Below are 11,538 nucleotides of genomic sequence, written 5' to 3'. Positions count from 1 at the left end.
AATATTAGTAGACAAGCACGGCCCATTGAAAAACAAGTCAGTTAGAAAAAATAATAACCAATGCAAATGGTGTAATGATGAAATTAATACATTGAAACAAGCGAAACGCGCCAAAGAAAGAGCATGGCTACGGAACCAATCACAAGAGAACAGAAATGACTGGAAATGTAAGGACATGGAGTACAAAAGGGCAGTCAAAGAAGCCAAATTAAACTACTACAATAGAGAAATAGAGTCAGCTGATAACTCAACAAGCAAACTCTTTGAAATTCTCAAGTCAATTGAAAAACCCAAAGCACTTTCACCACCCCACAGTCCTTCCAAAGAAGACTGTGGGAGAGTACAAGAAGCCTTTGCGGCAAAAATATTAAAAGCCAGAACTAATATAATACAGGCAAGGGAGTCCACCAGCCCAGTAACCGGCACTACTGAAGAGCCCAGATCAGTAAATAGAGAAAGCTTTCAGTTTGAAGCCATAACAGAGGAGGTTTTTTTGTCAGGTGCTGTCCAAAATGAAGCCTACATCCTGTGCGGAGAACATCCTGCCCACAAAGATCATTCTGGATAATAAAGAGCTTTTTGCACCCACCCTCAACAAAATAATGAACGCCTCGTTTTCTAAAGAGAAAATACCAAACACCATTAAAGAAGTAACAATAACTCCTCTGGTCAAAAAGGCGGGTTTGGATCCGAAAGATCCTGGCAACTTACGCCCAATAACAAACTCCAATTTTGTACTGAAGATTCTGGACAAAATTGCCACGAATCAGTTACAAAAACATGTAGAAACGCTGGAGTTGTTACACACCCAGCAATCGGGTTTTAGGACAGCCCATAGTACGGAGTCAGCCATGCTTGACCTACAATCCCATATGCTAGAGCTGATGGACCAGGGCAAAGCAGGGATGCTCATGCTGCTCGACCTTAGCGCAGCTTTCGACCTAGTGGATCACCAACTATTACAAGCCGCACTAGATAACATTGTAGGCTGCTCCCCATCAGCACTGGCTTGGATAGCATCCTTTCTAAGTGATAGGAAGGCACGTATCCACTGGGGAGATACATTCTCAGAAGCAGCTCTCATCTTATTTGGAGTCTTTCTCCTCTGCTTTTTAATCTTTACATGCGTAGCCTCTGTGACCTATTGCAAAGCATCGGCGTGTGTTTTACAAACTACACCGATGATACACAGCTGGTTTTTGAAATAACTGGAGATTATATGACAGATAGCGCTAAAATAGAGGAGGTTTATAAGATCATTGACATCTGGATGCAGAGACACTGGATGTGTCTAAATAATAGCAAGACAGAGCTCATGATCTTTGGATCCCAGCATGTAAGATACAAGTTAGGGAATTTATGATAAAAGAAGCCAAAATTCCAGTGCTATCTCAAGTCAAAACATTAGGGATGATGGTAGAAGCATCAGTGGGGGCTGAAGCACAGGTAAATTACTTATCTAAAAATAATGCATACTATTTGCGCCTGCTGAGAGCCATTAGACCATATATTAGCGAAGCTAACGCTGCAAACATCGCAAAAGCGATCATTTTGTCCCGTCTGGACTACAGCAATGCGTTACTAGTGGGTGCCACCAAGAGGGAGCTGCAACGATGCCAGGTCATGCAAAATGATGCCGTTCGTATCGTCAAGAAAGCCAAATATGGAGAACACATATAGACTGCAAGGAGAGACCTTCATTGGCTCAGAATTGAAGAGAGAGTTAATTTTAAAGCCATGACGATTGTTCATAGATGCCTATATGGCAAGGCGCCAAGGTACTTTAAAGAGAAATTCTCTCTCTACACACCTAGGAGAAACCTTAGGTCAGCCAACATAGGCCTCCTGGCCATCCCAAGGGTCAAACGGGCAACAGGTGGAGGCAGATCCTTCCCAATCAGAGCAGCCAAGTTTTGGAATAGTCTCCCAGGGAACCTAAAACAGGAAGGGAATTACAGTAATTTCAGGAAATCACTGAAAACCCACTTATTTCAATAACCCCTAGATAAATCCGGGCATTTTTAGGCATTCACGATAGACGTTGATTTGCCTTATTTCTCTTCGGTTTTCCTATTCTCGCATGCGTCTTTTCTTCCTTAGGATGTCTCCGCGCCCTGATGCCCGTGGGCTGTCGGCGCGTTACAAACACATAGAAATAGAAACTATGTTAGGGCATGGGTTTTCGACTACAGCTCGTATACCAAGCCCTTGCTCCAGGCCCTCAAGAAGCTCCGAGCGACAAAAGAAGAAATTGAATGGACTGAAGCGATGGAAGAGGGGTTCACAGAACTAAAGAGAGCACTTTGCGCAGCTCCAGCTCTCGGGATTCCTAATTATGCAGGAGGAATTCTACCTGTTCTCGCACACGAATGGAAATGTTATGACGGCAGTACTCGCTCAAAAACCTCGTTGGGTACAAGCCTCTGGCGTATTACAGTGGGAATCTGGACCCAGTAATGAGAGGCCAGTTCCCATGCGAACAAACTTAGCAGCCGCAGTGTTCACCATAGTGAAGGCAGCAACTATTTTAATGGGATGCTCCATGACATTATATGTTGAACACTCATTATTTTCCATATTAGAGAAACCAAAAGCTACATTGACATCTCAAAGGGCCTCTGCCTATGAGGTGATCATATTGAATCCATCGATCAAAATAGTGCGATGTAAAACAGTGAATCCAGCCACGTTTATAGCTGAACCAGTCACTGAAGGTGAGCCGATACATGACTGCGCAAACTACAAAGAATTCTATGATCCCCAGGGTAAAAGAAAATGCCCTGGCGGGAGGTGAGATCGTTTTCATTGACGGGTCCTCGAAAATCAACCAAGAAGACGGACAAAGATATACGGGCGTTGCCGTAATAAAACAAATAGCAAATAGAGAATTTCAAGTACTCGTTAATGCATGAATACCATCTCGTTATTCAGCACAGGCTGCAGAATTATTGGCGTTGATACCCGCCATTGAGAATCATGCAGACCAGGAAGTAACGGTGTACAGTGACTCCGCCTATGTGAAGTCCACAGTGCACGCAGGACTAGTGCGTTGGAAAAGGAGGGGCTACCTCCGAGCAGATGGCACGCCAGTGCAGCACGCAGCCCTATTGGACAGGCTGATTAAGGCACTACAGCTCCAAGTTGGCATAGCGGTCGTGAAATGCACCGCCCATACTCACGGGACAGATTTTGTGTCACGTGGAAATCATGCAGCAGACACAGAAGCCAAGTGTATGGCATCCAAAAATGAGACAATCATGGAGGTAGAAGTGGCACGCACCCATGAGCATATGGTGATAGCTCGAGCCACACCAGAGGCTTATAGTAATATAGGTCAAACTCAATTGATGGAGCTACAAGGGGAGGCACCACAGGATGAAAAGAACCTGTGGAAATTACGAGGGTGTTCTTTGAACCCCTCGGATGGATTGTGGAGGCAAGACAGCACTGGTAAACCAGAAATGCCTGTAGCCCTACTAAAGATATCACTAGAACAAATACATTACCCGTTCCATATGACAAAAGAAAATCTAGCCGCAATGCTCGCAGAAGACTGGTTCATACCAAATTTAGCTGAGCAGGTTGCATTTTTTTATAGTGAACTGCATAATTTGCCAGCAGTTCACAGCTGGGCACACATTAGAAGTAGTGAGAGGAGTCATCCCCCGGCAAATGGGCTATTTTAGCACTTGCACGTCGATTATATCGACATGATTCAAGTATGTAATCGGTACAGGTACTTAATTGTAGTGGTGTGTCCATTCTCTAGATGGATAGAAGCAGGTCCCTGTACACACCCAGACTCAACCTGTCCTGCCGAATTCCTGGTGAGGGAAGTATTCCCTAGATGGGGGGTGTGTGAGGTGATGAGATCAGATAATGGGGCTCATTTTGTAAATACAGTTTTTGAACAGATTAGCTTGTTGCTTGGTATAAAGCACAAGTTCGTGTCGGCGTATCATCCAGAGGGAAATGGTATATGCAAGAGGCTCAACGGCTTGTTAAAGGAAAGGATAGCCAAGTTGAAGCTTACTCTAAAGAAAGGATGGCTGCACTGTCTACCACTGGCATTGTATGCAGTTCGGAACCAACCAGGCTCCGACCATCATCTCACGCCGCACGAGATAGTCACGGGAAGGAGAATGCGGATCCCTTTACCCCTCGAGATGCCCAGTCTACCCAAGACGTCCCGGGAACCGAGTTGTCGGAATACCTGAACTGCATGACATCAAGCCTCGCTGTCATTTCAGACCAACTGCAGCGACGACGAAAAGGGTGCAGCACAACACCAGACCCAGAGAGAGATGCTGAAACAGCCACAGCTCAAGGGCTATGAGCGCCAATCATCTTCCCTGGTGACACAGTACTTGTGAGAAATCACACAAAGAAAAGGTGAGAAGAGCCAAGATTCAACGGCCCGTTCGACGTGGAGGACTGCACTCCCTCAGCCGTGAAACTGCAAGGCAGGAGAGGTTGGATCTTCCTAAATGACATTAAAGATTATATCGGTGAGATCCCCTTAGCTGCACCCCACTGCAAAGAACCTACAGACAACGGGGAAGAACCTCAGCATGTGCAGTCGAGAAGTATGACGAGGAAAAAGGACGCATGAGCAGGAAAACCAAGACAAGAACCCAGATACAAGTTGTGGCTTAAAACTGCACAGTTCCTCCAAGCAAAGGGGGATAAGGACAAAACAAACACATTCTAGTTGCAGGGTAAAGAAGATAATCGCACATCTAAGCCACAACACACTGATGATACAAACTTTTTGAATCAAGCCAGATCCAAGCATTATTAGTAAACAAGACTTTAATGAACTAAGAGCAAAAGTTAAGAACATCACACAGTCACCTGAATCAACCAACACCCAGGCTTTGTTTTTCAGAATGTATGACATCCCCCAACAGGAATATCACAAGAGATGTGCTGTCCTGTTTTCAGTTAATATTAGAGACATATCCATCGCTTGTAGGGAGAGTTACCAGCATCACAGACTTTGTCCAAAATCCTGCCAACAAGAAGGTGATCTGGCAACTACTGACTGTCATCGCAGAAGCCTTCATTGTACTACCTGAGTACGGGAATATAGACACAGATGCTTCCTCCACAGGTGATAATAGATGAACTCACTTATATGTTTTTCTTTCGCATCATAGAGGAGTGCCCAGGACTCATCGGGAGAACCACGGATACCCTAACATTCATCGGAGATCCAAGAAACAATGAATACCCGAACCAAGTGTGGATCAAGCTAAACTATGTGATTGCAATCCACGCAGCAGGAAAGTGCAGAGACTGTTCTCATCAAAAGAAAGGCCTGTGATCCAGAACCCAACCAAGCAGGACAAATGTCCCTGTCACCCGAGGACAGCCGCCTGGCGCATAATGTCCTGTTTCGTCTAGTCACTGACTATCCAGAAATGGTGGGAAGGTCTGCAGATGTTGACGTCATCACCTACCTCAGAGACCCAGCTAATGTCGCACATAAGGGCACACTCCTTCACGGTATTATGCTCCAGGTGGAGCTGTCCAACGTTCAGCGAGAGTACCTGAGGAGATTCCAGTGAAACTGTCCGCCGAGGGACAGATCCAGGAGACAGAGACACAGTTCTTCATCTTTCCGCAGAGGGACAGATCGAGAAGAACAGGGAAGAGAACTTCACTGCTTGTTTTTATTTTTATTTTTTCATTTTTATGGTTATTTGATTCCCATTTTGATTTGATTTTGAACGGTACCATTTTTCCCATTTTTTTACCATTTTTTCCATTTTTTCTATTGTTTCCAATTTTTTCCATCTTTTTCGCATTTAAGCAACATTCCAGCATGTCTTCCGGACTAAGGCAAATTTGGGGGATGGACTGGGAATTGACCTATTTTGAATATGCTCAATGAGTGTGACTCACCAAAGAGGCTAGTCTAATCTTTTTCCATAGTCTAGCAAGGAAACTACATCCCGCAACCAGAGACAATCGTCACCCTCGAGAGGGGGGCGTCTTACGAAGCACAAGACACTTTACATCCAAGACCTCCTGAAAGACCATAATGGAGTAAATGAAAAGACGAGATCTTTATACTTTAACTATTGATATGATTGAAATGAGGGCCCAGAACAGTAACCTAGTCCTCCCACAAGCGGAGGGGCGCCCCCACTTCCCTGGAAGAAAATGCTGCAAATTGTCATATGGAACGATAATGTGCATATGTATAGTGATCATTATTGTTTTTCTGTCATTAACAATCAGAACTGCGTTCTTTATTGGTGCACGAAGCGTTCCAATTTCACGTATGCGTACGTACGAATCCCACAAAAGCACCCAGACCCTATATTGTTATTCCAGTTCCAAGAAAAGCTGATGGTAAAGCAAACAAGCTAAAATTAAATGTAATGAACAGTGATTCATACACATTTGAGGTAACGAATGAAGAGAAAAGCTGGAGACAGGGTCAGCGCGGAATGAATGAAAACGTAGCACTGACCACTGCACGCACACACACACTAAATGCACACGAGCAAGTGTCAATGGCTACAGAACCTCGAATGATGGCAACAGAAAGTAAGAGACTGCCAACCGAACAACCAGTTCCAGAAAATAGTGGAAGTGACCAAGAGGAAGCAAGCAAAAGGCCAACTGAAAAAGATACAACCAAAGCACTCAAGAAGACAGAGGCTGCTGCAAAAGAATTTGCTGCAAAGACACAAATGCTGATAGACCATTTGTTCCCGTTTATAGCCAGAGCAAGGAAAGTGCATGAGGAACTAAAAAATAGAACCACAATGACTATCGCAGCAAGCACATCAGTTCCTACATGCACCAGGCCCACGATGAGGACACACGTTGAACAGATGATACACAGATGGTGGTTAAAGGAGCCCTAAGGGAGAATGCAAGAGGAGAAGAAGAGACACACAAAACCTTCTCCTACCACAGCGATACAGGTAATGAAGCCTGTTCCTCCAACAAGCATGCCTGAGAATCCTCCAGCAAGAAAAAGTCACATAGATGCATTTAGAGATGTACTTATAGCTAACTACAAAAAGACATTAAGAATCAAGAGAAACCCACATGAAGACAACAACGAACTAAACGATTACCTAGACAGCACAGCACATCTAGGAAATAACATTTGGTACCAACACATGAAAGAGGTCGGAAGAAGAAAAGCTGAAGGAGAATGCTACGTCTGCGCACTCCTACCGTACAGCATGGGAAAGTCCAAGATCTTCATGGCTGTAGAAATTGATCTCCCGGCAGCACACTGTTTGTCACACGTAGCAATGTGCAACACCAGAGGACAATTCATGGGGAGAGATGCCTCACTGATATGGGCAACAGAAACGCATACCCTGATGAAGATGACTGTATCCAAGACATCAAGACAAGAAACAGAGCTCACACCAGGAATTACGTGATTAGGTATGCAAAGCCAGAAGCACAAGGAGCAGGAACAAGATGGGAGATAAACCCGAGACTGAACGTCCAAGGAAAAACTCCAAAAGAAGCGCAAATATGGAAAAGTAATGTTAATGATAACGATGATAATGATGTGTTATTTATATAGCGCCTTCATCCAAAATAGAGGCCAGATGCAGATTTGGGGAACAGTGCTTTCCCCAGACGGATGGGAAGCAGGAGTAGTGAAACGCCGAGCATGGATGGTCCTTGGAGCCTGCAAGGAAGCAATAGAAAACTCTCAAAAACTGTGCAAACCCCTATGGCCAAAATTGGTGCAGTTACTAACATGGGTCGAAGATAGAGGGGGACCCCTGCAGATAGTGCCACTGGAAAGCCCAAAATGATTCTTTAGAAATAATGGCACGAGGAAGATGGGAGCCAATCAGAACTGCGGACGGATCTTTGAAGCTCCAGGTATGACTCACAGAACCGCAGTAATTATGGATCATTACTGGGCGTGTGGATCCAAGGCATTCATAATGTTGCCAAAAAACTGGGCAGGTATATGCAAGATAGTGAATGTCCACGTTCCAGCACTAGTGATCCCAAAAAGTGACTTGAGCATTGACAGCTTCCCAAAGGTAGATGCTCACGCGAGAAAGAGGAGATCTGTGGAACTGGTATCCCGAATTAAGAGAGAGAATTTACTTTTCTGCCAAATCAGTAGAAGCATTTCATGCAGTCCCATATAAGCACAGGCTGTTTAGCCTCACCTACACAGTATTCACCACAATGCTCTTGCTGCACATCCAAATAGGAGTGAATGCTAAATGGTTGCAGATAACCAGATGGGAGTTATTGCAGACCATCAACACTACCATAAAAGGATTCTACGCAAAAAAGGGGGTTTAGTGGGGAACCCCCATTTCGAGAAAAAAAAGTAATAAAAAAGAAATTCGACTTTTTGTTTTTTGACATTATTTTTTCTATATTTTGACTTTTTCGACATTATTGCTTTCGATTTAATGACTATAAACCCTAACTGAATGCATGTAAATAGGCTTGGAACGCAAGAAGCTAAGAAAAACGGTACTGCTTGCAATGCTTAGGAGAAGAATAGAGCGGCATGCGCCAATTATATCTCTACCTCAATGAAGCACGCTATACGAGTGCAACTCCATTTTGTAAAGCAGAACTAAGCCCGGGCTGCAAGGGGCCACCAAGGCCGATATTCATATTCCAGCTAAAACCAGAAGGGAAGAGCGGAATCGAAAGTCAGCAAGAAGTAGCTGATGCTTGAGAATTCAAGGTCAACTCCAGGAAGGGAGAATAGCGCCATCCCTGAAGAATCGAAACTTCAGAGCATACCAGCCAGCCAGTGAAGGTCGTGATAAGGAGGCCCCAGGCAGGTGGCTGGGCTGAACAAAGAATCAACTCTACGAAAAGAAGGAAACTGAAGCAGATTCATGGTGAACAGACATGTGACCAGCCAAGGGCAAAGAGGTACCAACGTCTGATGTCACCCAGAACCCAAGGATGCCATAACTTTTCCTGATAAGAACTACAGTTTCAAGGCCATCTTCAGCCAACTAATTGACACATAGCCCTAAAGGTACTGATTGATGGAAGGAAGGAAGGGTGAATCTTCGGGCACTCTGCATCTGGGTGCCCATTCTGCATGCTGCTAATTAAAGTGGAGATTTATGTCTAGGGGTGTAACCCAACCAATCACAATGGACCAAATAATCTAGGGTCCTATAGCTTGTAGAACAAATAAGATGTCATAGTTGTAGTGACGTCTATCACGAGTGATGTAGTGCGATGGGTGTAGACGCCCACCTGATAAGAGTTATCCAATCCACATGCTCTGTTACCAAATACAGATATAGCACCTATACTTAAGTTACCTTTCCGACCAATAGAAATTGCATGACAAACTTATGAGTTCTGCACGTCAAAGGATGACGAATTTTGCCCATAAAAGTTGCTGTCTGAATGAAGAATTTGGGGAGTTGAAGCGAGACAGACGATTGCATCATTGATGATTACCATTTGTTTCCCCGTTTTTTGTACTTGTCATTAAACGGACTTCCCTTTGCCAAACTATCGAGTTGTTCTTATTGAAGTGTGTCGGAGTAAGTGAATACTGCACCCTAACCTCCTCAAGGTGCAGCTATCTTGTTTTACAGGTACTAGAGGGTGAGCTCTGACCTATGGGTCCGTCAGAGGATGCGCTGCCCTCCTGTACAACTCTCCCAGGGATATAGCACCCTGCTCTAACCCACACCCAGGGACATAGTGCCCTGCTCACTAACCAACACCCAGGGATATACTGCCCTGTTCACTCTCCCAGGGATATAGTGCCCTGCTCACTAATGTGCACCCAGGGATATAGTGCCCTGCTCACTAACCCACACTCAGGGATACAGTGCCATGCTCCATCATCCAGGGATATAGTGCCCTGCTCACTAACCCAGACCCAGGGACATAGTGCCCTGTTCACTAACTTACACTCAGGGACATAGTACCCTGCTCACTAAACCACACCCAGGGATATAGTGCCCTGCTCACTCTCCCTAGGACGTAGTGCCCTGCTCACTAATGTGCTCCCAGGGATATAGTGCCCTGCTCAGTAACCCACACCCATTGAAATAGTGCCCTGCTCACTAATCCACACCCAAGGATATAGTGCTTGCTCACTCTCCCTGGGACAAAGTGCCCTGCTCACTAACCGACACCCAGGGATACAGTGCCCTGCTCACTAACCCACACCCAGGGATATAGTGCACTGCTCACTCTCCCGGGGATATAGCACCTTGCTCTAACCCACATTCAGGGACATAGTGTCCTGCTCACTAACCAACACCCAGGGACATAGTCCCCTGCTCACTAACCCACACCCAGGGATATACTGCCCTGCTCACTCTCCCAGGGATATAGTGCCTGCTCACTCTCCCAGGGATATAGTGCCCTGCTCACTAATGTGCACCCAGGGATATAGTGCCCTGCTCACTAACCCACACTCAGGTGTATAGTGCCCTGCTCACTCTCCCAGGGATATAGTGCCCTGCTCACTAATGTGCACCCAGGGATATAGGGCCCTGCTCTCTCTTCACTGTAGCACACCCCTCTTTTGGATTTCAGGGGCTCTCCTTTTCTGTTACACATTCCCTCTTCTACTGTCAAAGCCACTCTTTCTCTGTCACTACCCACCCCCGCCCCATTCTCTTGAGTCAGAGGTTTCTTTCTTTTTGTCTCAAAGTGCTCTCCTCTCACAGGAGAACCTGTTCTTCAGGGGTTTGAGTGGGGGTCTCTTCTCCTCCTTGCTGTAACACACCCATTTTCGGGGGTTGAGGGGATATCTCTCCTCTCACTGCAGCAGGCTCCTCTTTTGTATTTCGTTGGCGGGGGGGGGGGCTCCTCTTTCTCTCACTGAAACACCTCCCTCTTCCTGGCTCAAGGGGATCCCCTGCTCTGGTGCCCTCCCGCTATGTTAGCAAACTCCTCTCCTCAGCTCCCAGACCAAAAGACACTGTCTGGGTGTTTCTTAGCCTTGGTTATAAAGCCCTTACGGTTCTGCGATTGGCTTAGGCAAACCTCTGTATTGATTGGTTAATTTGCTTCCTCTTGCAAGCCATGGAAAGGAAGCCTTTAAAAAGTGTTCTTCCATCTTGGATTTCTTTTGCTTGGTTTCCTAGTGCAGGAGTTGATGTGTATCTGCTGCTCTGCTCGTGCCTTGCATCCTGGCTGTCCCTCTGCACAGAATTGCGGTTTGTGGGTTTTTGATGGTTAAAAGGCCATTCCTAGGGACAGGAAAACCTCTAGTAGTTCCCACCTACGCAAAATAGGTTTCTCTTTGGGAAAAGAAAATGAAGTATTTCGCCTCTTAAATGATGCAGCTGCAGGGCGGGGAGAAACCATTCTCCTTCACAAGCCCTGTTGCTGGTATTAGCATAATTGATCTAAAAACATTTGACCTAAAACATTAGATCGAATTTGTTTGACTTTTTTTTTGGTCAAATTTAATTAAATATATATATGGGGTAGGTAAGGGTATAGATTAGGTTGAGTGGAAGTCGGGGGGTTCTGGGAGGCATCTCCCTGCATTTTAGAAAAAAAAAAGGTCAAATAAATTTGGTG

The 11,538-nt window shown here is 45.3% G+C and overlaps 1 pseudogene; it reads left to right on the top strand.

The window, feature by feature from the left end:
* The first annotated feature begins 1,123 nt into the window (after positions 1-1,123).
* Positions 1,124-11,538, top strand: part of LOC138504885 (UV excision repair protein RAD23 homolog B-like) — a 53,118-nt pseudogene continuing 42,703 nt past the window's right edge.

The sequence above is a fragment of the Ambystoma mexicanum genome, chromosome 11 (genome assembly GCF_040938575.1).
Source record: "Ambystoma mexicanum isolate Mex_15411 chromosome 11, UKY_AmexF1_1, whole genome shotgun sequence".
Classification (NCBI taxonomy): Eukaryota; Metazoa; Chordata; class Amphibia; order Caudata; family Ambystomatidae; genus Ambystoma; species Ambystoma mexicanum.
Note: the sequence above shows the minus strand (reverse complement) of the source record. Positions and strands in the feature narration are given on the sequence as shown.